Raw genomic sequence first — 24,415 nt, forward strand, 5'->3', positions numbered from 1 at the left:
TTATTTATTTTTTTTTCAAATTCTGTTTTGTAGGTAGTTTCGGTTCGTGCAAGATTTCAGGTTCATGCGCAGTTCTCGAAGTTCAGGCATTGTACCAGACCCTATAGACCCAGAAATTGAGAAAACCATTAGGAAGAACAAGAAAAACAAGAAAAACAAAAATAAGACCCCAGTAAAAACATATACCGAGCCAGAAAAAATGGCAGACCCACCAACACTTATGGATTACGCTAGGCCAGGTGTGGCCGGTGTGACCAATAGTATCGTTAGACCCAGAATCACCGCAAACCAATTTGAAATTAAGCCATCTTTGCTTAATATGTTGCAAAATAATGTAACATTCTACGGGTTACCTAACGAAAATCCTAACACCCATTTAACAAATTTCCTTGAAATTTGTGACACTTTTAAAATCCCAGATGTGACTGCAGAAGCAATCAAACTTCGCCTCTTTCCTTTCACTTTGAAGGATAGAGCCAAAGAATGGTTAACTTCTATGCCAGCCGCAACTTTTGCCACTTGGGAACAATTAGCCCAAGCATTTTTATCAAAATATTTTCCTTTAGCAAAAACCGCAAGAGTCATAAAAGAGTTAACATCTTTTTCTCAAAATGATAATGAGACTCTTTATGAAACTTGGGAACGTTTTAAAGAACTTCAACGTTTATGCCCACACCACCAATTACCCGCTGAACTTTTAATGCAAACATTTTACAATGGACTAAATCCTACAACTAGGGGTTCATTAGATGCTATGTCGAGAGGGCTATTTATGAAGAAAACATCAGCCCAAGCGAGAGAACTTTTGGAGGAAATGACAATCAACAACAGTATGTGGCCCGCGGAACGTGGACATATGTCGGTGGCAAAACCATCATCCTCAACCACACCATCAGTTAAAGGTATAATTGAACTTGATCCAGTCGCGATGCTACAAGCCCAATTTTCTGCTTTATCGCACAAAATTGACAAATTTATGGCACCACGCGATACCAATGGTAATCCAATCCAAACGGATGTGGATTACGAAAATATGAGTGAGATCGAACAGGTAAATTTTGTCCAAGGGCAAAACCAAACTAATAATCCTTATTCTAATACTTATAATTCTGGATGGAGGAATCATCCTAACTTTAACTGGAAAGATAACAATAACAATAGTGCAAGTGCTAATCAAAATCGTACCACTAATTATCAAAATCAGTCAAGAGATACGATTAGCACTTTATCTTCTAAAATCGACAAGTTTATAGATGCTATCAGTGGAAAAATAAGTAATCACGACGATGGTTTTAAACGGATCGAAAATAAATTCGATCAGCTTATTAAAAACCACTCATCTAGCATCCATAATTTGGAGGTTCAAATTGGTCAACTTGCTAAATCAATTCCATCTCGAAAAGAGGGAAGTCTTCCCAGCCATACGGAAGAAAATCCGAAAGAGCAGGTGAAAGCTATCACTCTTCGTTCAGGGAAAAATTATCAAGGGCCTGAAATGCCCAAAGATGCAACATTACCAGGAACTGATTTATCAAAGTCCAAAGAAGATATCTTAAACACAAATAGTTCACCATTTGACACAAGTACCAAAACTTTTGTACCCAAACCACCTTTTCCGCACAAAGTCCGAAATAAGGACTATGACAAACAACTTCTAACGTTTTTGGATAAACTTAAAAATTTGCACATCAATTTAACGTTCATGGATGCAATCACACAAATTCCTAACTATGGTAAGTTTTTAAAAGATTTGATTTTGAAGAAAATCAGTTGGGAAGGAATTTCATCCATTTCGTTAACTGAAGACTGTAGTTCAATAGTATCAAGTAATTTTCCCACTAAACTCAAAGATCCCGGATGTTTTACTATTCCGTGTAAGTTGGGAGATATTGAATTCCCAAGTTGTCTTTGTGATTTAGGAGCAAGTATAAACTTAATGCCATTGTCTATTTTTAACAAGTTAGGTTTAGAAGAAGATATCAAACGTACCAATATGGTTTTGCAATTAGCGGATCAAACCACTAAGAGGCCATATGGTATAATTGAAGATGTTTTGGTCAAAGTCGATAAATTTATTTTTCCTACCGATTTTGTTATATTAGACTTTGCATATGATGTAAATTGCCCTTTAATTTTTGGTAGACCGTTTATGAACACGGGACGCGCTCTAGTAGATGTGTCGGAAGGGAAGGTAGTTTTAAGGATAGGAGAAGATAAGATCGAGTTTAATATGAACAAAGTGATGAAATACCCTATGGAGGAATTCGCTTGTATGAAACTTGATTTAGTCGAGGAATGTGTCAATGATGAAATTCAGAGTGAAGAAATAATTGAACCTATAATAGGTGAGGAATTAGATGATAAGGACCCAGAGCCTTTGATTCGAGAAGATGGACCAGTTCCGCCTTCAATTGTAACACCCCTTAAATTAGAACTTAAAGAGTTACCCAGTCATTTGAGGTACGCTTTCTTAGGTGAAGGCGATTCTCTACCTATAATTATTTCTAACAAATTAACAAACGATCAAGAAGAAAAATTGAAAGATGTTGTTAGAAATAGGATAGGAAGTATGAGATGGCAAATTTCAGACTTAAAAGGAATTAATCCTAGTATCGTAATGCATAGAATTCACTTAGAAGAAGATAAGCCACCTAAAGCGGATAGGCAAAGACGCTTAAATCCGAACATGAAAGAAGTAGTCAAAAATGAGATTACTAAACTTTTAGACAATGGAATTATTTATCCGATCTCGGATAGTGAATGGGTTAGTCCAATCCATTGTGTACCTAAAAAGGGAGGCATAACTGTCGTAAGAAATGATGAAGGTGAACTGATACCTACACGAACCACCACCGGTTGGAGGGTTTGTATAGACTATAGGAACCTAAACAAAGCAACTAGAAAAGATCATTTTCCTCTACCTTTCATTGATCAAATGATCGAAAGGATAGCTGGTCATGCATTTTACTGTTTCCTAGACGGTTATTCCGGATTCTTCCAAATTTACATTTACCCGGATGACCAAGACAAAACAACCTTCACATGTCCTTACGGAACATTTGCATATAGGAGAATGCCTTTTGGTCTATGTAATGCACCAGCAACATTTCAATGATGTATGACAGCAATATTTAATGACTTCATTGAAGATATAATGGAAGTTTTCATGGATGATTTTTCAGTTTATGGAGATTCTTTCGATGCATGTTTACAGAATTTAGATAAAGTATTGTTTAGATGTGAGGAAACGAATTTAGTATTAAATTGCGAAAAATGCCATTTCATGGTAGACGAAGGAATTGTTTTAGGTCATAAGATATCTGAAAAAGGTTTAGAAGTGGACAGAGCAAAGACTTCAATTATAGAAAAATTACCCCCACCAACCACTGTTAAGGGAGTAAGATCATTTTTAGGTCATGCAGGTTTTTACAGAAGGTTTATAAAGAACTTTTCTATAATCTCCAAACCACTTACTAATTTGCTTATGAAAGATTCAACTTTTGATTTTAATAAAGATTGTTTACAAGCTTTCAATACTTTGAAAACGGCTTTAGTCAGTACACCTATAATATCGAAACCCGATTGGAATCTACCTTTCGAAATTATGTGCGATGCGAGTGACTTAGCTGTAGGATGTGTATTAGGTCAAAGGAAGGATAAGAAACTTCATGTTATATATTATGCGATTCACGCATTGTCCGGTGCACAGTTAAATTACACCACAACTGAAAAAGAAATGTTAGCAGTAGTTTTTGCATGTGATAAGTTCCGATCTTATTTGTTAGGATCTAAAGTCATCATCTATACAGATCATGCAGCTTTACGATATTTATTTGCTAAGAAAGATGCAAAACCGCGTCTTATTAGATGGGTTTTACTATTGCAAGAATTTGACATAGAGATTAAAGACAAAAAGGGAGTTGAAAACCTGGTCGCCGATCATCTATCAAGACTTGAGGATGAAAACGGTCCCATCGGTGAAACATCAGGCATTCGAGATGATTTCCCCGATGAACATCTCATGCAAGTACAAAGTGTCATAGCTCCATGGTATGCGGATATAGCCAATTACTTAGCTGCATATGTCGTGCCAGATGGATTGACTTCTCAGCAAAAGAAGAAATTCTTTTCAGAAGCTAAGAAATATTTTTGGGAAGATCCATTCTTGTTCAAAACATGCGGCGATGGAATACTTAGGAGATGTGTTAGTGAGTTTGAATATGACTCTATAATGTTGGAATGTCATGCCAGCGCTTACGGAGGTCATAATAGCGTAAGCAAATCAGCAGCTAGAATACTTGAATGCGGATTCTTTTGGCCTACTTTGTTTAAAGATGTCCGTTCATTTATTATCCGCTGTGATAAATGTCAAAGAACAGGGAATATAGGAAGGAAAGATGAGATGCCTCTTACGAACATATTGGAAGTTGAAATCTTCGACGTATGGGGGATTGATTTCATGGGTCCTTTTCCTACTTCTTTTGGCAAAAATTACATATTAGTAGCCGTAGATTATGTTTCAAAGTGGGTTGAAGCAATTGCAACCCCGACAAATGATTCTAAAGTAGTTGTTAAGTTTTTAAATTCAATATTCTGTCGATTTGGAGTTCCTAGAGTTATGGTAAGCGATGGTGGTACTCATTTCGTAAATAGAGGTTTTGAGTCACTTATGAAAAAATACGGAGTACACCACCGTATCTCTACACCATACCATCCTCAAACGAATGGTCAAGCGGAAATTTCAAATAGAGAACTCAAATGGATACTTGAAAAAACAGTTTCGTCTTCTAGAAGAGACTGGGCACATAAACTTAACGATGCATTATGGGCATACCGTACTGCATTTAAAACGCCTATGGGAATGACACCTTATAGATTAGTCTATGGTAAAGCTTGTCATTTGCCGGTTGAATTAGAACATAAAGCATATTGGGCTATAAGAACTCTTAATTATGATTTGCAAAGCGCAGGGAAAAAGCGTTTGCTCGACTTAAACGAGTTGGATGAATTACGCTATTTGTCCTACGAAAATGCAAGAATTTATAAGGAAAAAATTAAAAAGTCGCATGGTGCCAAAATCAAAATTAAAAACTTTAATGTTGGGGATAAAGTCTTACTTTTTAATTCGAGATTAAAGTTATTTCCAGGTAAGCTAAAATCTAGATGGGCTAGACCATTTTTGGTTGTTAAAACATTTGATTACGGAACTTTGGAGCTAGAAAAATCCAATGGCGAACGATTTAAGGTCAATGGTAATCGTTGCAAGATTTATTTCGACGGAGCTCCAATTCAAGCAATTGAATCCGTGGATAAATTCTATGAAAATTAATTTATTTAGTTTTCATGTTTTTAATTTATAGTTTTTCTTATTTTATGTTCATTATTCTTATTTTTTTTCTTTTTAATTTATTTATTTTTATTTTTAATTTCATTTACTTTAATTTTTATTTTTATTCTTATATTTATTTTTGTGTACAAATGAGTTTTGTTAACATTAAAATTTTAATTTAGTCATGTTTTGAAAATGATTTCATTAAGTGTTAAATGTTATCAAGAAATTAAATATGCGGAAATCTCAGTTGAGATTTTCCACGTTTCAGGATTTGGAAATCTCAGTTGAGATTCCGAAAATCTCAGTTGAGATTTTCTATCTTTTTGCAATTGAAATAACTGTAAGGGATTACAGTCTTCTTTCTTTAAAATTTCTGTCAGTTGAAACAAAGAGGTATCACTTTGGCACCTTTTTCTTTTTAACAGATACAACCTTTCACTTATAGGTCTTATATATTCCTGTAGGATCAGACTTCTTCCATTTCATTTCATCTTTCTGAATTTCTTTCTCAAATTCTCAAATCCTACAGACATCATTTTCTTTTCTCTCACAGACATGACTAAGTCTTTGAAAAATGATCAAAATCACACTTCTGCTCAAAGCGGGAAAGTTGATATCTCCGATCGTTATGGTGCATGGTTTCCCATTTATAACCATGACGAGGGGAAACGCTTTCTGCAATTCAGATATGCTCAATTCTTTGGCATGATGTATATGGATGAGTTTCTGAACGAGGAACTCGGGATAAGCAAAGACATTGATCGCTATCTTACTAATTTGGGTTGGACCAAATTTGCTTCTATGAAATTTCCTATTATTGGAAATTGGGTTCTAGAATTTTTCTCCACAGTTCGATTCGTCAATAAGAGACGTGTTCATCTCAGTTTTCGTTGTGAGGGGCAGGTATTCACTTTTGGATATCCAGAACTACATAATTGGTTTGGTTTTCCACCCCGAGACACAACTCAACACCATCCTGGAAGGGATATGACTTCTAGAGATATATGGAGGATGTTAACAGGATTTTGGCGATTCAATTCACGTCTTGCCTTCAACAAATCCATCAATTCTAATTCCATGCTGTATCTACATAAATTCCTCTGTCACAGCCTTTTTGGTCGAGTCAGTAGCAATGTTGTGAAAGATACTGATCTCTATGTGTTGGGCGATATTTTCCAAGGCAACTCAGTGAACTCCTCGAAGATTCTAATGGAGGGGTTAGTTTCTGCTTCCCGTTCGAAGAAACGGAAGATTGGATTCGCCAACATCATTTGTGGAATCATTTTAGGAGCCAAGGGAACCATTTCTGTCCCTTGGACTGATACAGAACCATTCCCTATTCTAGACTACGAGTTCTTGGAGAACGAGGGGCTTGTCAAAAGAGTTTTTCGTTCTGGTCCAACATTCCTTTCTGCACCAGAGAGGCAAGTCTTCATTCAAATGAAGATTAATAGGGCCAATGCACGTCGTCTGTCAACTACTTAGGGATATAATTTGAGTTTCTATTTTGTTTTATTATATATATGAGTGTTTATATTTTGTGTTTATATGAGTAAGATGTTTTTATGTAATATATATAATAAGATATTGTTTATATTTTTTATAATAATAAATAAAAGTGCATTAATTCTGTAGTTTATTTCTTTTATTTAAGGAACAACCCTTAGTTTTCCTTTAAATTAATGTTTCAGTTTTGTTTATCTCAGTTTCAGGGAATAATATTCACATTAATGTCGCTTAATTATAAGAGGAATTGGTTTAGAAGTGTTAAAATCATCAAAAACAGTCACAATTTTACCCAGAATTTCCAAAATCTCAGTTGAGATTTCGAATTCTCAGTTGAGACAATAAGAGGACAACTTTCAGCAAAATTTCGACCCCCCTACGTACTTGCTGTCGCGACTAAGATTTTGAAAATCTCAGTCGCGACTTGCGACTTCCAGTCACGGGATTTGGGCGAAATTTTGGTTCTTTTCCTATTCCTACTCTAAATACTTACCTTTTCATCTATCCTAATCAATACCTATTTAAATCACCTCTTTTTACACCAATCAATCATCTTTTCTCTTCCCAATAACAAGATTCACTCATCTTCCCCATAAATCTTTACCCTATTCATCTTCTTCTTCCCTAATTCACCACCATTATCTTTTACTCTTCCTTTCATCCTTTCATATTTTCTTCATTCCATTCACCAACTTTCACTACAAAATATGCCTAGACAAAAGACTGTTGCTAACAAAGCTAAGGCTACCGAAGTCAATCGATTACGGGTTCAATATGGAGCACCGTTCGATATTACGACGGAAGCCGAAGGACGCAAATATCGCCGATTTTCTAATAGCCAAATAGAGTTCGTCGACATGCTTTTTCTTGACACCGATACGGTAAATACACTTTCTTTTACCGGACGTATTGATGAATATCTTTCCGTTCTTGATTGGAAACGATTTTCTAGTATGCGTTTTCCTAGTCTTAAATCGCATATTATTGAGTTTTTGGTTACTCTAACCTATGACAAGAAGAAAGGAGTTATCTTTTTTCGGAATGAACCGTTGGTTTGGCTTTCCTACCCAGAATTTTTATTCCAAACCAAAGCCATTTAATTCAAATACAGTTTGGCAATCTTTAACCGGTTTAGATGTTTTTCATCCAAAGAATACATCTAGTAAGCTACTTAAGGATGATTGTATCTTCTTCTTTCACAAGTTTTTATCATTTTCCTTATTTGGTCGGGTTGAAAGTTCAAAAGTGCAAGTTCGTGATTTGGTTGTGTTAGATGCTATTTTTAAAGGTTTGACCATTGATAGTATTGAGATGATATTTACTAATTTAGTTCGAGCTTCCAAGTCTCGCAATAAGCAAGTGCCTATGGGTAATTTAATTACCGGCATTGTTTTGGGTGCTCGGGGTGAATTAGCGGATTATCAAAATATGCCTCATGTTGGTTTACCTTTCTTGGATCTCACGGCACTTCAAAGGGCCAATTTATTGAAGAAAATGGGACCCCCCGCCTTTATATCTTATGCGGATCGCACAAGACGTGTTTTTGCTACCATGGGTAGTGAAGCCTCGGGTTCTCAAGGTTTAGGTGCCCAAGATGATGATGAGGAAGATGAAGAGGAATTTGATGAAGAAGAAGAGGCGGAGGAGAATGTTGATGTTAATGCCAACGAGCAAGATGTGGAACCGAATGAAGAGGAACAAGTTGGGTGGCAACGTGACTTGACATAAATGAACGAGCATAACCGTCACATGAATTTACGGTTAGATGAAGTCGTTGCCAACAATACCGAAATGAGTTCGAGGATAAACACGGTGGATGCCAATATCACTACTTTGAGACGTGAGCACAAATCTACTCGTCGCCGGTTGCTATCTTTCTTCCGACGCCAAGGAGTTGAGACTACGCCTTCTCCACCGAGTTCACCTTGATAGGTTTTATCCTTTCCATCTTTAACTCATTTTCGTTATTATTATTATGTCTTGTTAAATTTGGTACAATATTTTTAATTATGTTTGGTACAATTCTCTTTATTATTATGTTTGAATGTTATCGTACTATTATTTTCAATTCTAATTCGTATGGTTTATTTCGTACTATTTTTCGTGTTTTATCGCTTTTTGAACCAATGAGGACATGGTCCAAATTAAGTGTGGGAGGAGATATTTTATATTCGTTTTAATTTTAAGTACGAATGAATGCAACGAATGAGAATGAATGCTATTTATTTAAGTATAAATGCATGTTGTTATTCAAGTTTAAGTCAATTATAATATGCAACATTTTTCAATAACAAATGCAACATTTTTGGTATTATTTTATAAAGTGCAACACTTTTCACAAATAATAGCAATTTTTCATAAAGGATACATATTTTTGTTAAGTATATATTTCATATGTTTTCAAACACTTTAACTTTCAAAATAATGTTAAGCATATTTTAAGGTTATCATTATTGATAGAAATAATATTTCTATACGGGCCATATTTTTACAAATATTTTTACAAATCTCCGATACGATTTTATCAAAAACGTCTCGAGTAAATGTATATAAGTAAAATTTCTTTAGTTTCAAATCTCTATTTTATATCATGAATTCATGATAAATATAAATCTTATTTTCAATTTTCAATTAGGTTTATAGGCATAAATCAAACTAACAACTTTAGCTTTTTAGCTCGATATTATTTTTTGTCTTACATTAAAAACCAATTGAAGTTTTTAAGGAAACTTTAGCCATAATAAATGTTGAATTTCAAGTCAATATAGGATGAATGTGCTATTTTTCTTTCCCAATTTTATTTTCGTGTTAATTTAATCAAGTAGTCGTATTCTTAACTTTTGGCCACGATTGAGACCAACCTTATCACAATCGAGGTATGAAAGGGAAGAACATTAAAGTACCGTTTACTTTTGGCCACGATTACGACCACCCTTATCACGGTCGAGGTATGAAAGGAACGTTCAAAATCAAAGCAAAATTAAATGTGTTTAAAGTTTTAAGTAACGATTGCGTCCACCCATGGCATGGTCGGTACCTCTTAAACGAACACGAAAGCAAATAAATTCATATAAAGTCACGGACGAGACCACCCTTATCACGGGCGTGACTAAACAAATATATCAAACCTAAGTCCTTAATAAATCTATATTTGTAATAGTTTAGGTTTGGGAAAGGAAATTTTGTGCTTAGAAATGCGTTGAGACGAAAGATTCAAAAACATGCGTGCTTACACCGTCCCGAATACTTCAATATAAAAATTGAAATACAAGACGAATAATATATCTCTTTTACACTAGCTAGTTTGATACTTTGCGTATAAATTTACCATGAAAAGTTTATCTTTCGGTTTAACTAATTTAAAGAGGAATATATGGATATATGTTCTATTTATAAAGAGATTGATTAAAGAATAAATTCAGTGAAATTTTGCTCGGGACTAGCAAAAGCTTAAGTGTGGGAGTTTGTTAAGCCCAAAATATACCTAAAATATCATACATAAATACATTAAATTTACATTGAAATCATGCTAATTATATTCATTTGGAATACTTTTACGTCTTTATTTACTTCTTTGATGCAAGGTACTTAATTATTTGGTTAAATCCAAATAGGAGCGAAAACGGAGCTAAAATGGAGGAAAAACCTAAAAAACGTACCGAGAACGCATAACAGCCAGAAGAACGCTCAAGGAGGATGAAAAGCAGTCGAGAGACAGGGAGATAAGTCTCTGTCGCGACTGAGATTTTCATAATCTCAGTCGCGACTTACGAAAGGCGTCACGGAAGAAGAATGAAATCTTCAACTCGGCCCTGTACCCCCTGTCGCGACTGAGATTTTCAGAATCTCAGTCGCGACAGCGAAGTATTCTTCACATAAATCACATGTTTTAATCCGAGAAACGCGACTGTTCGTTTGGATAAAAGCGACCCTTCACCAACGGACACGACCCATCATTTACAACCCTTCAACAACTATAAATAAGTGATCCATTTCAGAAATTGAGAGGTTGGAAAAGTTAGAGAAATTAGAGAAGAAAGTTATTATGTTGAGTTTCTGATTCAGAAAAGAATCAGAAAGTTAGATTTCATTTCTGTGTAAACAAACTTGCTATACACAAGTTGTTATTAGATTAGTTATAAACACAGTATTAGTTTAGTTTCTAAGGTTGATCAGAGACAAGTTTTCATTATGGTAGTGGACTGACCAGTCTCTATTCCGAAGATCCAGCGAGAATAAGTGACGGCTGAATCGCATGAGGTTTGACACACCTACGGAGTTTGAGGGAAATATTGTCAACCCGGATCTCAAAGTTTTCGTTACAATGCTATCCAAGTTTCTACTTCTCTTTTAACTTGTGAAAATTCACATTTCATTAATGATATACTTATTTATTCAATACATTCTTATTGTTGTTATTTTGATATTGTTTTGACAAAATGATTTTCAAAATGATAAATTGGTGTTTTTATTAAAACGTTCTATTCCATCTTATTCATATAAGAACTTTGTTGAACACTTGACAGATTTAGTTTTTATGGATGACATGATCGCTGATCGCGGCTTATCAGACATAAAATACTAGTTTGATTAAGGTAGCAATCTTCTCCGATCCAGAGAGATTTCTACGGTTCAAAGCCATTTAATTGAATAAATCGCTATATTATTACATGTCCATAATCTTTACAAAGTTAAAGTTGCTTTCTTTGCTTTATGAAAATGAGTTTTATACCTTCTATTTATTCCAATTACGGAAGTATCTGTCTTGTAATCAAAATCTCAAGACGGAATTGTTCTCTAAATTCAATATAATATTCTTATCTAATCCTAATTTACCCGAACCAATATAATCAATTAAACGATATTCTTTTGTTAAACCTAAAGACGCGAATAAAATTGAATTAAATAATTTTTTAGTTAAAAAGCGTTCCTTGTGGGTTCGATATCTTTTATTACTACAAGCGTATACCGTGCACTTGCGGAAATCGCTCAACAACATTCGCAGAGAATCATTATCTCCGCCCAAGAAGGACAGGGGCGAATCTCGCCATCGAGATAAGGAGAAAGACAAGCACCAAGACTCATCCTCTAGAGGTCGGCGAAGAGGCTCTAAGAACAAATCAGCATTTGTGTCATCATTTACGCCACTTAATGCCTCTAAAAGCGAAGTGCTCATGTGGATCGAGAACAGTCAACACAAGCGGAGCATTTCATACCCCGAACCAAAAGGGGGGGAGTACACCAACACTGGTAAAAATCCCAAAAATTATTGCAAATACCACAGGAAGAATGGCCATGACACGGACACATGCTGGGAGTTAGCCAGAGAGATAGAAAGGCTTATCGAAAGGGGAAAGTTGGACCGGTTCATCCAAAATGATGGCAAAAAGGGAGATGGTGATAGATCCAGAGATGATCAAAAGAAGAAGGCAAAAGGGACCATCAATGTCATAGCAGGCGGACCTGGGTACCAACCTGTGTTGAAAAAGGCAAAAACCACTGCCCTTGACAGGGCATCACTTAATCGCCCTTTTGCGGATACCGGTCCAGAGATCTCTCCACATGCAGATGCCCTGGTCATTACTATGATGGTGGAAGGCTGGGAGATGAAAAGAGTAATGATTGATACGGGGAGTTCATGTAATGTCATCACAAGAGGAGCATTCGCCAAACTCATGGTCGACCCAATCTAAGTGGAAACCACCGTAGTGGACATTTTGGGAATAACAGGACACACCATCCAAACAAAGGGCCAGGTAACATTAGATTGTGAGCTAGCAGATGAAGATCAAATTTGGAAATGCGATCTGGAATTCTCCATCCTGGATGGCCAGTTAGCTTACAATATCATCCTTGGGCGACCCTTTATCTCCGAGGCAGCAGCTCTTATCTCCATACGCCACTTAACTCTTTACATCCCCACGGCCAAGGGAGGTGTAATGATCAGAGGAAGCCAAAAAGTGGCTCAAGAGACGTATTCAGCATCGTTAATGATTCGTCCACAGTCTAAAGACGAAGATGAGGAAGAATTGGTCACAATGGCCTTGGGCGAAACGGAGATGTACCTCATGGCGGATGAAAAAATGGAGCCTTCGGATAGGATCAAAACTTCGTTCGTGACTGACCAAGCCACCTATTGCTTCAAAGTCATGCCCTTTAGGCTTAAGAACGCGGGTGCAACCTATCAGCGGATGATGAACAAAATATTTGCAGAAAGCAAATGTGAAAACTTTTCTGTCTATGTGGACGATATGATTATCAAAAGTACCACTGTAGAGAAGCATGCGGATGACATAAATGAGGTACTGGGCTTACTCCGACATCATAATATTAAGTTGAACCCGGAGAAGTGTACCTTTGGGGCGACATATGGAAAGTTCTTGGGATTCATGATTAGCCAGAAGGGAGTGAGCCCAAATCCTGATAAAATCAAAGCAGTTTTGGAGATGAAAGCGCCACAGAATATTAGGGAAGTGCAACGTCTTAATGGGCGTATCGTAGCCTTGGGCAGGTTCATCTCATGTTCAGCCCGGCGATGCCAGCCCTTCTATGAAGTAATCAAGAAGCAAAAGGCGTTTGAGTGGAGCGAGGAATGCGAGAAAGCTTTCCAGGGGATCAAACGGTTTCTCACGGAACCACCCCTTATGAGTCGTCCCTTGAAAGGTGAGAATCTCTACATGTATGTTTCAGTTAAAGATAAGGCTATTTGCACGGTCGTGATAAGGGAAGAAGAGGGCCAGCAATATCCTATTTATTACGTGAGCAAAGTATTAAAAGATGCTGAAACCCGATATTCCAAGCTGGACAAAATGGCACTGGCCGTTGTCACCACCTCCATACACCTCAGGCCTTACTTTCAAGCACATACTATCATAGTTCGTACAAGTATACCCATGAGGAAGGTATTGCAAAAACCAGAAACTTCGGGGAGATTGATGGAGTGGGCAATCCGCCTTGGAGAATTTGATGTACGATATGAGAGCAGAGCCTTAAAGAGTCAAGTCTTGGCAGACTTTGTGAATGAATTCACTGAAGAGGGAATAAATCTCCCCAAATCTAAAGTCGAGGAATGGATGATGTATACAGATGGAGCCTCCTCAGCAGAAGGTGCAGGTATAGGCATCGTGATTAAAGGTCCTCAATATATAAAGCTACAGTACGCAGCAAAATTGGATTTCCTTGCAACCAACAACGCGGCGGAATATGAGGCCCTAATATTGGGGTTGCGCCTGCTAAAAGAAATCACTCCCGAGAGGATTGTGATCTATAGTGATTCCAAGTTAATGGTTAACTAGGTGATCAAAAATTACGAGGTAAAAGATGATGTTTTGGCCAAATATGTTGCTGAGGTTAAAAAATTGCTGGATCACCTTGAAGCCAAAGAAACTAAATGGGAACTGATCCATGTACCTCGAGGATCAAACACAGAAGCGGATCATCTAGCTAAAATGGCTTCCAGTAAGGAGAACTGGGCGGATCCTCAATGCCCATTCGAAGTCAAAGCAGCTCCCGCATTCGCCTTAGAGGAGGTATCCGTACTCGTGACAGTAGAAAGTGATTGGAGATCTACAATCCGCCAGTATCTGATAAATGGAACTTTACCTGTGGACAAGGAAGAGGCTCGGCGGATAGTCAGGAAGGTGGCCTATTTCTCCGTGATAAATGATTACCTGTACAGGAAATATTTTAGCCACCCTTGGCTGAAATGCATCGTGCCAGAAGAGGGTCAACAGATCCTCAAGGAGTTGCATGAAGGCGTATGTGGAGCTCACGAGGCATCCGCCTCCATCTTGAAGAAATCCAGGTTAGCAGGATTTTATTGGCGCACAGCGGAACTTGATGCACAAAAATTGGTGGAGTCTTGCCATAATTGTCATATTCATGCAAATGAATCACACACCGCTAAACACCTTCAAAGGCCCATCATCGAAGGTCGACCCTTTGCGGTCTGGGGAATCGACATAGTTGGGCCATTTCCTCCTACAAGAAGACAGAGGAAGTATGTTGTAGTGACTGTGGATCATTTCACAAAATGGGTAGAGGCTGAAGCTGTCTCCTCTATCAATGCTGAACGAATGGTGGAGTTCGTCAAAGATAACATCGTAGGAAGGTATGGAGTTCCTCATACGATTATCACTGACAATGGAACGCAATTCAACTGTGCAGAGTTCAAAACTTTATGTGAAAAATTGGGCATTCTGAATAGATTCGCCTCAGTTTATTATCCTCAGTCAAACGGTATGACCGAAGTTACGAATCGAACGATCGTTAAAAGAATAAAGAAAAGATTGGGAGAGCATGATAAATGGGCGGATCAGTTAACGAGCGTCCTATGGGCGTATCGCACTACTCCCAGAACGGCCACAGGCAAAACACCATTCGCCCTCTCTCATGGCGTGGAAGCTGTAATCCCAGTCGAAATACTGGTCCCAAGTGACAGAGTTGCATTCTATTGCGAGGATGAAAACAGTCAAAAATTGAAAGAAAGTCTTGATCAAGTGGAAGATATGAGAGACAAGGCATATATACGTATGGCGGCATACAAGCAGCGGATCACAGCTTATCATGACAAAAATGCCAAGCTTGTAGACTTGAATGTAGGAGATCTCGTGCTCCGCAAGGCAGACAAAATCCAATCCAAGGAAGGAAAAGGAAAGCTGGGGCTCAACTGGACTGGTCCATACAGAATAGTTGACAAGATTGGGTTCGCCACATTTAAGATCCAAGACATGGAGGGAAACACGCTGCCGCGTACATGGAATCTCCAAAATCTCCGCAAATATTTCGCCCGAAAATAGAATGTAAACAAGGTCTTGAGTACTCTTTTTCCTTTAGTAAGCTTTTTTCCCGTGAGGTTTTTCTTATTAAAGGTTTTAATGAGGCTCACATATAAGACCCGCTTGCTGTAATAAACCGTACCTCCAATCAATAAAGAGCAATTATTCTATTGTCAATATTCTTTTTAAGTATTTTCTTGCAGCAATATAAATATTCCAGTCTAAAAAAGAAGGGGGGCACCCAACGCTTCCCACAAACAACAAGTACTGCTGTCACATAGCTACTTTTTCTCCTCAAAGATAGGAGATCAATCTCATGGGCGAATCAATCCTTAATTGATCACCATTAGAGATAGAGTTAAAACATATCTCGGTCGCGAGATCTTTACACTCTCTTACACCCTTCCCAAGGAAGGGTTTCACAAGTCCTAAAGGCGGATCGATTCACCTCAAAGATAGGTAGCAAGACGATCCCTAAGGCAGCTTAACTTCCTCTAAAGGAATAAAACAGCTTCAAACCTTCACAAAGGTTCGCACCATGAAGTATGGCTGGCCACCTACTTCAAAACAAATCCTGAAAGCCTATAAATTTACTTACGCAAACGTAAAAGTAAAATAAATAAATAGCAAGGATTAAACAAACTGTACTTAAGTTTTACAAGCAAAATTAAACATTAGCAGGAGCATCCTCCTTAACAATCTTTTCGCCTGATGCGCCCTCTTGGGGGGTTTCCTTCTCAACGGCTCCAGATACGCCCGACAAACGAACTTCCTTTTCCACAGTAGTGGTTCCCTCAAGAGGAAGAGTGCCATCAGTTATCAGCTCCTCACCCGACTTTGGAGGTACTTCTTCAAGGTCCACTAGCTTGATGCTAGCAGAAGGTTTGCTTTCTTCGGCGGATCCCTTCATCCATTTCCGAATGTGATCACGGATGTAATCCTTGACGTCTGGGATTTTGTGATATAAGTGGACAACTTCCAGATCAGGAACGACGAACTCCGGATCTGTGAAATCAATCTCGGGATACGCCAGTTGGACATATGCCATGATCCATTCGCCGTAAAAGAAAGCCCGCTCTCCCGCCATAAATTCAGCATCTGCTAAAGCATCTTCATGCTCCTTAGCATCCACTTCAATCTTTTCCTTCAGCTTTTGGTTCTCAGCATCCTTAAGGGCAATGGCAGACATGGCGTTCGCGTTAGCATCAACGACTTCTTTCTCCAACTTTTCTATAGTGCCCTTATCTGCCACGCCTTGAAGGAGCTCAGCTTCCATGGCACGCAAGCGAGTATACATCTACCAAAGCAAACAGTTCATTCAGACGAAAGAATAATGGTAAAACTCTCCCTAAAGGAGATCACTTATTCATCCAAACAATAACAAAAGGACTGAAGGAACTTACCGTTAGCAGCTCCGTCTTTCCCATTTGGACATGGGCTGATCCAAGAATCTGATTTTGGTTCTTCTGCACCTCGCCCAACTGACCAAGAGCCTCGTCCAGGTCATTAATGACAGACTCATTCTCCAAAGATCCCTGGATACCATGTTTGGCGGACCAGTAACCGCCCAGGTCAGGCTTCGCCATCTGCACAAAGATGGGAAAGTCAGGACTCAAATCCAAAAATATAGCAAGAAGAAAAGGTAAAACAGCTTACTTGTTCCTTCTCCGCCAAGGGCCTTGCGGATTTCATGGCGTCCGCCATAAACTTTTGTCCGCCAGCAGCTGTAGGCTTCCTTTTCTTCAGAGGCGGATCGGCCATTATATCCGCAGGACGTTTCCCTGCACCCTTTTGAGGATCCGCTGCCTGCCCTCTCTTTCGAGCCTCCTCCTCCTTCATTTTCTTACACATCTCTACAAGAGCGTGATTGGCCTTAGATAAACCCCTGACAAAGAGAACAATAAAGTAATCAAGGTTCAAAGAAAAGAACAAGGTTACCTTCATCAAATTTAGCAAACTTTGAGTAAATGAACTGGTCCCCTTCCCGGCGAATCAAGGGAATATCGTTCATCATGAAGTCCAAAGCGTCAGCGTATGTCTAGGCATCCGCCCTGACACTCTTCATGAGATCCGCTACTACCTCATCACTATTCATCAATATACGCATGTCTCTCGCCATGTGCAAAGGTTTGGGATTCTAGAACGATGGAAAGCCTAGAGATTCGCCCTCGTTTATCTTTGCATAGAAGAATTTTTCATCCCAACAATGGACGTTGGACATCTTGCCGCTAAACGGCGAATACGCTCCAAACTTTGCAAAAGTGAGGAAAGACTCAGACTTTCGCTTTGACGGTTTATGAAAAGATTGAAAGATACGAGGGGTGCATACTACCCCTAAGTTTGAAGCTAGGTAACAATCTAAAACAAGATCTAACCAGCCATTTGGATGTAATTGGCTGGCAGTAATATCAAAGTAAGCAAGAATGTCCGCCATCATCTTTGGAAGAGGCAGTCGGAACCCTCTTTCTACATGACTACAATATACGGACAAATATCCGCTTGGCAGGCAGGCGGGTCGTTGATGAGCAGCCGCCAACTGGGTCTCATAGTTATTTATCCATGGGAAGCGACTCGCCAGATCCGCTAGATCATGCGAGAGGGAGTGGACTCCGCACCAGGTGTCTTTTTCCTAGACGGGGCAGAAGAAGAAGCCACCATCCCGGAAAATTGCCTAAAATCTATTGCCGGAACAGTACCAGTAATGGGAACGGAAAGATTTTTTCTACTTGATCGAGTTCGACCACTATTTCGCGCCGAGTTACGCAACTCAGCTAAACTAGAGCTAACTGTACCTTCAGAAGAATCATAATTTTCCGATGAGGAAGTAGTCCAGCTAACTACGATTTCAGACGAAGAGGTCAAATTAAAAAGTTCAAAGGTCGATTCGGAGGAGGACGAAGAACTCCTAAACATTCAGAAAAAATAGAATGAAGAAGATGAACTTACATGAAAGTAAAAAGCTTCGAGAAACTCTGAAACTCCGTGAAAAATTCTGGGCAAAGAAAGCACAAAGGGAATGAAAGAGAAGAGCAAATGAGGAAGAAAGAGAAAGGGAGAATAGAAGAAGGGGTTTTCTCTTTCCTCGAGCGACGCGCCTGCAACACGTGTCACCCATCGATTGGCATCAAACAGAGTGATCATTAATGCAGGTAATCATGATGGCGCGCGAAGAAGCTCAAAAGCCCTAAAGGACTTTAAAGGAACTTTGGGGGGGCTTCTGATAACATTGTGATATTATCCCAGGGATCAAACGGGATATTCACCTAAGAACGCCACATGTTAATCACCTAATGCCGGAATATCGCGGCCTATTGAATAAAGAGATCCGACGGGCGGATCACCAAGGTTCCACCACAAGAGATCCGCGGGTGAACCTATAAGGCGAATCTCCATAAACACTCAACTCGCCATTGAGACAGCTGGGCCGATCCCGCAATAAAAGCCATTAATAAGCTATCAATTAGCTAACGGCCTACTTAAAGGAAACCAGTAACCGCCATTAATGGAGCATTAATGGAGACTTCCTAGTTACTGAAAGTTACAGCTTCATGACTATATATAGCCTATATCTCAGGCTATCAAGGTACACATTCACTTACCCTTTGTCAATTCAGTTTGCTCTCTTGTTCTTCTATACTGACTTTGGCATCGGAGCTTCCCCCCGTCGAACCCAACGACACCCCCACAGAGATGGAAGTCAATCAGAAATTCTCCACTAGTCATTAGAACTCATGAGCATGGCACAGACCTTCGTCCGCTACGACGATTGCGACCGTCTCACAGGCTACGAGGAATCAGAAAAAGACAAGGCCAGAGGAGATTCTCATAGAGACAAGAAGTGCAAGACATCGGGAGATGCCCGTGACGGAGGACCAAGCCGCAAGGAGGAGGCCCCCCTTCCCTACCCCCCGTGGGTCGAAACAACTTACTCAGACCGAAGAGGTGATAGGGCATGCGGTAAGGAAGTTCACTATGTCACGCAGAACCCCACACGAAGATACACACACCAGGCCTCACCAGCGGACAAGGGCAAGACCCGCATCGAGAAGGAATATTGCAAGTATCACAAGTCCTCCGGCACTCCACGAAAAACTGCCATCAGCTGCAAAAAGAAATCGACCGAATCACGGAGCAGGGCACCCCACCAAGGCTCCTCAAGCAAAGGGAGTAGAGACCGAAGCAGGCGGATACTGACCGAGCCGAGGACCCGAAGAGATCGAGGTTTCAAGGAGAGATCCATGTTATACTGGAGGGGGCACCGGCGCATTGTGACCCTCCAGGAACCTCCCGTAAAAGGAAAGTGGAAGATCAGATCCTGACATTACAGCCACCACTCCGAACCAGCCACTTGGAAGCCCTCGTCATCACAATAAGTATCACTAGCTTTAACGTGCATCGAGTGTTAGTCGACACAGGGAGTTCGGTTAATCTACTCACCTGGACAGCGCTACACGCCATGAAAAGCATCCACACTGCCCTCCGCGCAGTAACCTTCCCTCTGGTAGGTCTATTCGAAATTGAAATCCCCGTCAAAGGGATCATTTCCCTCCCGACGATACTGAACCGCGATGGAAGGGAAGTGGAGTGCATTGCCGAATGGGTAGTAATGGACATTCCGCTAGCCTACAACGCTATTATCGGAAGGCCCATGCTGGCGACTTTAAAAGCTACGGTCAACATCTTCGAACTCTGCTTAACCCTACCACATCAAAGCGACGAGATCACAATCCTCGGGGACCGAATGCTGGCTAAGAAACTGCAGTGGCAGGCGACCCAACCACGAACAATTTTCTATCTAGAGGACGACCTGATGGATATGAGGGGTATAATCCCACTACCATAGAGCCGGTCGGAGACTTTCTGGTCGGAGAGGGAAAAATTCTGAAAATTGGAACCAAGATGCCATCCGAGATTGTCGATGAGATGAAGGCCATCCTCGCCGAGCACACAGACGTGTTCGCATGGAGCACTCAAGACATCACTGGCGTATCGCTCGATCAGGCAACGCATAAGCTGAACATTGACCCCTCCGTCGAACCTATGAAGCAAAAGAAGCGCATTCAGGCATGGGACAAGCAAGTGGCTGTTAAGGCCGAAATCCAGAAACTCTTGGCTGTAAAGTTTATTCGAGAGGTTCACTACACGGACTGGCTTTCTAATGTTGTGCTTGTAAAGAAAGCCAGTGGGAAGTACCGCATGTGTGTAGCTTTTACCGATGTTAATAAAGCATGCCCTAAAGATTGTTATCCACTGCCTAACATAGATCAGGTTATCGATTAAACAGTAGGACGCAAGATCTTGTCCCAGTTTGACGCCATCGCCAGGTTCCAGCAGATACCCGTGGATCCTGCCGACGCTGAAAAAACATCTTTCATAACACATGAGGGCATGTATTGCTACAACGTAATGCCTTTCGGCCTAAAGAATACAAGAGCCACCCAAGATTGATCGATAAAATGTTTTCTCATCTCATCGGAAAAACAGTACAAGTCTACATCGACGATATAGTTGTCCTTAGCACAAAGGAAATGGATTACCCACGAGACTTGGCGGAGGTTTTCAGGATCTTTCGAGATTACAACCTCAAGCTCAACCCATAAAAATGATTCTTCGGGATTCGCTCAGGCAAGTTCCTCGGTTGTGTGGTGTCGGAGAAGGGTATCGAACCAAATCTTGTGAAAATCGAGGCAATTCTGGCAATGAAAGCACCCCACAATCTCTAGGGCGTACAAAGACTTAATGGGCGAATCATCACCTTGGGGCGTTTTATCTCTTGCTCGGTGCAACGTTGCCTCCCTTTTTACAAAGCGATAAAAAAGGAACATCCCTTCACATGGTCGACAGACTGTCAGGTGACATTCGATGCCATCACAACTTTCCTCGTCACTCCACCATTATTATCAGCACCAAGGCAAGGCAGGGACATCCATCTATACTTCACCATCGCCGAAGAAACAATAGCGATGGTTCTCACTTAAACAGAGGGTACCGAGCTTTACCCTATTTATTTTCTAAGCAAAGTGCTCAAGGGAGCAGAGATCTAGTATTCTGAGGTTGATAAGGCTCTGTTCGCCATTACACAGGCATCCGAGTGCCTACAACCATACTTCCAGGCTCACACCGTCATTGTCAAGACTACTTAAGAAGGCAGTCCAGAAACCCGAGGTCTCCGGGCGCATAACCAACTGGTCTATCCGGCTGCCGCAGTTCGATGTACGCTTTGAAGCTCGCACCATGATCAAAGCTTAAATGCTCTCAGATTTCCTCTTCGAATTCACCGGGCCAACCGCTAGCAACATTCCACTAACCAAGAAGAGCAATGACGACCAGTGGAAGGGTCATAGGGCCCAGAGCGAGCAGGAGCTGGCATTGCCATCCAAGGACCAAACGACCTCCACTTGCGCTACGCCATCCGACTTGATTTTCCAACCATGAACAATCAAGCGGAATACGAGGCCTTGATCGTGGCTCTTCGATTGGCCAAAACATTGGTCACGGGACACTTAACGATATACTCAGACTCTAAACTCGTCGTATGCCATGTAAATGGCCTTTACAAGGCCAAAGACCCCACCTTGTGCCTATATTTGGAGCTCGTGAAATCCCTGGTCCAAGATCTCAAAAACAAGGGAGTTACGTTCACCCTGATCCTGATCCCGCGAGAAGAAAACGAGGAGGCAGACGGCATCTCCGCCCTCGCTGCAAGAGAACATTCCATCAACCCGAATACCCTCATAGAAACTTCAACCGCCCCGGCAATCAACACAAACTGCTCGCTACAGATTGACATGGCCGACGTGGCAACCGAAGGGTAGCGAAGTAATATAATCAATTATCTGAAGAGTGGAGCCCTACCGGAAGATAAGACTCAGGCATCCCTCGTAGTACGTCGGTCTTGGTGGTACGTCGTTTGATAACATTGTGATATTATCCCAAGGATCGAAAGGGATATTCGCCTAAAGGACGCCACGTGTTGGTCGCCTAATACAGGAATTCCGCGGCGTATCGAAGTAAAGAGGTCCGACGGGCGGATCACCAAGGACTCGCCAAGAGAAACTCGTGGGCGAACCTGTGAGGCGAATCTCCATAAGCTCTCAATCCACCATTAGAACGGCTGGGCCGATCCGACAATAAAGACCATTAATGAGCTATCAATTAGCTAACCACCAACTTAAGGGTAACCTGTAACCGCCATTAATGAGACATTAATGGAGACTTTCTAGTTACCGGAAGTTACAACTTCATAGCTATATATAGCCTGCATCTCGGGCTATCAAGGTACACATTCACTTATCCTTTGTCAATTCAGTTTGCTCTCCTGTTCTTCCTTACTGACTTTGGCATCGGAGCTTCCCCCCGTCGAACCCAACGATGCCCCCACAGGGACAAAAGCTGATTGGAATTTCTCCACAAGTCATCAATTGGTGCGGTGATCGTGGAACTCTTAATCAAATAAAGGTTTTTCGTTCACATTAGGAAAAGATATGACTAATGAAGGCCATAATCCTTCCTCTGGGATTGAAACGCCCCTGGCAACACCCTCAAGCCAACCTGAATCAAGCGCTGGACGTGTTGATCCGAGCACACCAGCAGGGAGTCTATCGTCAGATGCATTCCTTGAAACATGCGCTGGAGCCATATGAAGAGAATTTGGCCCTGAAATGGAGAGACGCCTACGGTCATTCAAGATCATACTGGAGCTTCAGCGTACCAACCCTACATCATCTCAATGGCAACAGGTTACTGTAGGATCTGGCGCTCATGATTCCTCATTCTTCCAATTCCAACCCACGGATTCCATGGTGACTACTACTGTAGCCGGTAATAACCCACCACTCATACGGCAATTATTTTCTGAAGTCGGTGGAAGTCGAGGGATAAATCTGGGCGGATCAGGCAATCCAAGTCGCTCGCGGTCGAGTCTCCCTGAAGGCGGATCAGAAGGGCGAAGGCACAAAAAGCGTAGAAAAGAGAAAAGTAGGCGGTCCGAATCGCCTTCGCCTCGGAGACCGAGATCCTCCCACAAGGGTAGATCGCCCCCATCTACTGGACGTAGACAGAGCAAAAGGCCGGTAGAGACACCACGTTCGAATGGGCCACCGCCACCACCACACCAAGGGGATGACGGGCAGATTCCCTCAAGAGGCCATGGAGGGGATAACGGTCAAGTTCCCCCGGGCGGACAGGGTGGAGGAGGTCGACGTGGAGGAGGAGGTGGACGTGGAAGCGGAGGCGGACGATCACCATCAGATCCGTGTTCTGGATCCATCTCTTCATCTTCTCCAAGTAGATCTCCACGGAGAGGACGCCCAAGGGCGGGTCCGGAGAATTTTTATGATAGAGTTCGAGTTGCGGTGCTCCGCATGAATGAGGAAAATGCCAGGCATAATCCATTCGCCAATAGAGATTCGCCCTTCACGGCTTGGATCGAGGCGGAAGAAACGGATAGGCATTTTAAAATACCTAATCTCCCGATATACACGGGGGCTGACAACCCAGAGGCCCACGCCAGAAAATAGCCTTAACCGTGCAACAGAACCAGTGCTATGCAAAATGTTTATCACCACGTTGGGAGGTCCCGCTTATGACTGGTTCCAATCTCTGCCTCCTGGATCGATAGACAGTTGGGATCAACTAAGCAGAGAGTTTTGTGCTAAATTCGCCAGATGTATCCCTCCAGTGGTCAAGTCACGAAAGCTTTTTGAATTAAAGCAGAAGGCGAACGAATCCCTTTGAGAATATGTCAACACTTTTAACAAATTGTGTATACAAATTGTTGATGTGGATATCTCCATGGCAG

At 40.9% G+C, this 24,415-nt stretch overlaps 1 non-coding gene across 1 annotated transcript; it reads right to left on the reverse strand.

The window, feature by feature from the left end:
• Window positions 1-577: 577 nt before the first annotated feature.
• On the reverse strand, window positions 578-684 carry LOC136204310 (small nucleolar RNA R71). Its single transcript, XR_010675155.1, has one exon. It is a non-coding gene; the product is annotated as a small nucleolar RNA R71 (small nucleolar RNA).
• Window positions 685-24,415: the final 23,731 nt, after the last annotated feature.

Source organism: Euphorbia lathyris, chromosome 8 (assembly GCF_963576675.1).
Source record: "Euphorbia lathyris chromosome 8, ddEupLath1.1, whole genome shotgun sequence".
In the NCBI taxonomy this organism is placed as follows: Eukaryota; Viridiplantae; Streptophyta; class Magnoliopsida; order Malpighiales; family Euphorbiaceae; genus Euphorbia; species Euphorbia lathyris.